General features: G+C 41.1%; 1 non-coding gene across 1 annotated transcript; it reads right to left on the bottom strand.

Moving 5' to 3' along the window:
- Positions 1 to 263: 263 nt before the first annotated feature.
- LOC118480739 lies at positions 264 to 370 on the bottom strand. Its single transcript, XR_004863716.1, has one exon. It is a non-coding gene; the product is annotated as a small nucleolar RNA R71 (small nucleolar RNA).
- Positions 371 to 5,670: the final 5,300 nt, after the last annotated feature.

Raw genomic sequence — 5,670 nt, 5'->3', positions numbered from 1 at the left:
TACAAATGCTCCAAAACTCCGCAACCTTCCACGGGCTTGCGGACGAGGATCCCCATCTACATATAACTAATTTCTTAGAAATATGTGATACCTTTCGGATCAATGGAGCATCAAACGACGCCATCTGCCTCCGTATGTTTCCATTCTCACTAAAAGACCGAGCGAAAGCTTGGCTCAACGCCCTCCCAGCTGGTTCGGTAAACACCTGGGATGAACTGGCCCAAAAATTTCTATATAAGTATTTCCCTCCTGCTAAAACTGCTAAATTAATGACTGAAATTAATACGTACTCACAAGAGGACGGGGAATCCTTATATGAAACTTGGGAAAGGTTCAAGGAGCTATTACGCAAGTGTCCCCATCACGGCCTCGCAATATGGCAACAAGTATCCACTTTCTACAATGGATTGTTGCCACACACTAGGCAGACACTTGATTCTAGCTTCGGGGGACTTTTAGGTAACCGACGCCCACATGAAATATATAATCAGATTGAGGAAATTGCTCAAACCAATTTTCAATGGCACACCCCCCGGGGAAATAAGTCTATCGCCCCGGGCGCCCATAAGGTCGACGAAAGCACTTCTTTACAAGCCCAAATCGAGGCCCTTTCTTCAAAAATAAAAAAATTAGAAATGACAAAAACCGTCTCGGTTATGGCTTGTGAAGGGTGTGGTGGGTCACATGAAAATTGGAGTTGTATGAAAGAAACGGACGATCAACAAGAAATGGTAAACTACATTGATAATAGACCTAGGCCGTCGGGTCCTCCAACGGGAACTTACAACCAAGGATGGCGAAACCACCCAAACCTTGGTTGGAGGGAACCCGACAATAGTAGTAACCAACAAACCCAACGAACAAACTTTCAGCAATCAAGAAATGAGTCACAAAATTTCACTCAACAACAAGGTGGACGAGAAAGGCTCGAAGATACTATATCTCGCCTCGTCTCCGACACTGATAAAAAAAACTCGGAAAGATTTCTACAATTAGAGTCTAATTTTAGGAATCAGCAAGCTAGCATTCAAAACATAGAAAAACAAATAAATCAAATAGCTCAAAACTTTTCCGAGAGACCGCAAGGCGCATTACCTAGCAATACCGAAACAAACCCAAAGGCGCAAGTTCACCTCATCACACTACGAAACCGCACCGTAGGGCTTGCAGAAGTACAACCGCCTACGGAAGAAACAATGCCAACACCTCTGCAGGAAAAGAACTCTCCTCCATCACCAGAGCCTACCAAGGCTCCTCGAGTTCCGTACCCCGGTAGGTTAATTCATCAAAAGACCAATGAGCAATTCGCAAAATTCGAAAGTCTGTTAAAACAGTTGCATGTCAATATTCCTTTTATCGAAGTCCTAACCCAAATGCCCAAATACTCTAAATTTATGAGGGACTTCCTTACCCATAAAAAGAAAATTGAAAATTTGCAATTAATGTAGGCGAAGAATGCTCTGCCCTCGTACTCAATAAACTACCCCAAAAGAAAATCGATCCCGGAAGTTTCACGATTCCATGCTCAATAGGGGAATCACCCGTTCGCAATGCCTTGGCCGACCTAGGGGCTAGCATTAACCTCATGCCCTCATCAATGTTCAAAAGGCTTGACTTGGGAACCACAAGCCCTACAAAAATAAGCATACAACTCGCTGATCGATCCGTCAAGTTCCCACAAGGTGTCATCGAGAATGTCTTGGTAAGGGTAAGCAGATTCGTTTATCCAGTTGACTTTGTCATACTCGATATGGAGGAAGACACCGAGGTCCCCCTTATACTAGGGAGACCCTTCCTTGCCACGGCACAAGCAGTGGTGGACATGAATGACGGGACACTCACTTTGAGGTATGGGGATGATGAGGTGAAGTTCGGAGTTGGGAAGAGAATAGAGGACGACGACCCAGTCAATTACATGAAGGTCATTGATTCGAGCCTGGATGCCGCTCTCCGACGGTGTAACATGGGAAGCCAGGCATCCCACTCAGAAGATATATAACCTCGACTCGGGTCTAGCCAAGGACCCTTATAAACGTGGCGCACCACGGAGGCATTCCGCGGAACTATCCTTAGTTTAGTTTAATCTTTTAGTTTTTGCAGAATAAAACACACTCATGGTGGTAATGGATGAAAAAGGGAACGAGAAAAATGGAACCATGCACGAAGAACAGAGCAACCCGACAAAAATCTCCATCACAGAAGGCTCAACACGGGCCGTGCCCAACCAACACGGCCCCGTGCTGAGCCCCTGCAGAAAATCACCCAGTTCAGGTAACTGGACACGGGCCGTGTTCAGCGGACACGCCCCCGTGTCCAGGCTTCTGTTTCAATTCTCTAATTTTTGTTTCTGGCACTTGACCACGGGGCCGTGCCCGGTCAGCACGGGGCAGTGTCCAGGATGCCAGTAACATAAATCTTTGCTTTTTAACCCACTTTTACACATTCTAATCAACCAAAAACATTATTTTTGGACACATTGAGGACAATGTGTAATTTAAGTGTGGGGGGATGCTAAAACCTTGAAATTTTGCAAAATCCTAAACACAAGCCTTACACAAAACTCTATTGGAACCGCTAAACACCCCAAATTTTTTCAAAAAAAAATTTTCATTTTTTTTTATTTACTTGTCTTAGTTTAAGTTGGGAATAACAAGTTCTAAAAAGGTTATATTTTTACAAGTTTACAACCGATAGCGTCGTGATAAAAAAAAAAAAAAGAACCAACATAAGAAAATTATGAAACGGCATGACAAGCTTAGTTAAAAATTCGATTATATATACTCGGTCACATAAAAACCCATTCCCACAAAAGTGAGTTTTGAGCCTTTATTGAGCATAAAAATATACATATGTAGACTAAATGCTCATTTTTCGTTTCTTGTGTGAATAGCCGCTCGGTTCTTACAAATCTAGAACTTGCCACGACGATACATTCCCGGTCCTTACCAACTTAAACCCAAGTAAGTAAATGATGGAGGCATTAGGACTAACCATTTTTCTTTCAAAACCATTATTTTTCATTTTTTTTCTTTCTATCACCTACCCAAAATCCCCCTAGATAGCCCCTTTGAGCCTAAACCTTTCATTTCATTACCCCAAAACCCTTTTTACCCACCAAATTTTTTTTTTATTTTTCACCCTTTATTTTAGTAACAAGCTCGCTTTTTCGTAAACTTACCTATTTATGTGACGATCAAAAAAAATATATAATAAAAATAAAATAAAATAAAATGATGATAAAGTCAAAAACAAACAAAAGCTATAAAAAAAGCTTGTTTGGAGAAATACTTCAAAATAAAAAGTCACTAAAAACAAGGTATTTTACGAAAACCGACGCTTTTTACGATTTTCGCCCTTTTTACTAACCACTAACCCAACCACCCACCTTTAACCCAAGCCTAACCCTTCACCCCAAAAGTCCTCTTGATATTTACAAAGGTAAAAAAGTTAAAAAGGAGGAGGATTGATTGCTTGGCAAGCCTATGGAAGGCGTAAGTTCCATGCCGCTCTCGAGTGATTCACTAAAAATATACACCTTCGGCCGAGTGTTGAGTGATCTCCCGTGAGGTATGTAAACTTGTATATAAATGGAATTTTAATAAGGCATGCTATGCCCAAATAAGTAATTTATCTTATGAAAAGTTCAAAATAAATCATAACGAATAGGATTGTAAATAAATAAAAATAAAACTTATAAAGACCTTGGATTCCCGACACTCTAGGACAAGCTAAAAAACTTCTCTTCTACCTATTCCATTTGGGAGTGTAAGCCACATTTAAAGAGTTTTGCTTGAGGACAAGCAAAAGTTCAAGTGTGGGGGTATTTGATGTGTGTAAAATGCAACATATAAATCACATCAATTAAGGCATAAAACTAACCCTTTTTAAGTACTAATGTTGGAAAAAGAGTGTTTTTGTCTTCCTTTTGTATTTTCAGGATGAAATGAGCTCAAAATCACAAAAGAAGCAAAAAGACAACTAATTCTACCATAAATACAAGAAAAGGGACAAAAGTAGACTGCCCGGACCCTCAACGGCACCTCCCAAAGCAAAGGAGAAGAAACAGAGTCTGAACACGCCCCGTGTCCAGCGAACACGGGGGCGTGCCCAGGAAGCAGCAGAAAAGACAAACCAGTAGAAGCTTCCATTGCCCACCACGGGGCCGTGTCCAGCGGGCACGGGGGCGTGGTGAAAGTACAGCAGGCGCATTAATTGTAATTGCGAATTACAATTAATGAAGAGAGAGAATGTCAGACGGGCACGGGGCCGTGTCCAGCGGACACGGGGCCGTGTCCAGCCTTCTGTTCAGCCTATAAATAGAGGAGCTTGGCTTCATTTTCTCTCATCCCTTGGCACACCACCTCTCTCACACTTCATCCACCACCCACCACCACCATAACACCATCATCCACCACCATCATCCATTGTCCATCGTAGAGTGTGTGAGTCGTCTCGGGATCCAAGATTGATCGTAAGAGTTCTTGACAATCAAGGCCATGTTTGCCTAAGTCTCTTACATCACTTGGTGAAGACAAGTGTTTAGTATAATACTTTTTATTTTTAATCTTTTGCACTTTTTATTTGGTTTTGTATTAATGACTTTAATAACTAGTTACTTATGTTGAAGGTGATCTTTCCTTATCGTTTGTCCGTGGTGTCTTGGCATTATTTTACTATCTATATAAAATAAAAGATTTTCACCATTCATATCTCCACGGTCTATATGGAGGTATGTTGGCTACCTGGTCGGGGGTTAAGGGAACGGTTTGGTAAGGGTCTTGCCCTTGTTCAGCGTTTAGAGGTCCTGCTTGGGACCTGGGTCAAATTTAGTAGGATCTCCTTCAATACCCATAGGTATTGGATGGCGGGGATCCAAACTCTTTGACCCCCTCATAAGTTAACTACTATTAATACTATAACCCGGCTATTTAGGACTGTATCCCTGCTGACTCAGACTACTTAGCCGAGGGTAACGTCACCGCCAAAAGCGGGGCCTACCACAATTTGCATTAATAACTTAATTCATTATCTTTCAATAATCCGACCCTTTAGGATTGTATCCTTGCTGACTCAAACTACTGGGTTGAGGGTAACGTCGCCTTCAAAAGAGGGGCCTACTACAACAACTAAGATAATCTCTTAAACAAGTGCAAAAGTGCGAAAATAATCAAAGGTTATACTAATACACGTGTCGGATCCAAGTGATTCATCTTGTCTATCTGTTTTTATTTTATTTTATTTTTCAGCATTTAGTTAGTTTTTATTTTTCTTAGTTTAAAACATTTTTCTCACTTTTTGAATTGATTAGACGTTGAGGATAAACCGGTATTAAAAGCTCTTGTGTCCTTGGACGACCTCGGTATCTTACCAACACTATACTACGTCCACGATGGGTGCACTTGCCCATATGTGTGTTTAGTGTTAGTAAATATCGTGTTTTATAAATTTAAAACTTGGCTAAAAGTGTAAAAAGGGGCTTAAATACTCATCAAAAATATATTACACTACACACGCATCAGCTTGCAACTCAATCATTCTCCACTATCGAACACAAATACTAAGCACAAGTCAAAAGGTCTTTGAAGGGTTGTAACGGGGCTAGGCGAAGGGTAGGGAATAGGACATTTTAAAGTGGCTATGGTGATGAAAAATTCGATTTTTTATTACAAA

Source organism: Helianthus annuus, chromosome 7 (assembly GCF_002127325.2).
Source record: "Helianthus annuus cultivar XRQ/B chromosome 7, HanXRQr2.0-SUNRISE, whole genome shotgun sequence".
Taxonomy (NCBI): domain Eukaryota; kingdom Viridiplantae; phylum Streptophyta; class Magnoliopsida; order Asterales; family Asteraceae; genus Helianthus; species Helianthus annuus.
This window is presented reverse-complemented; position numbering and strand designations above follow the sequence as displayed.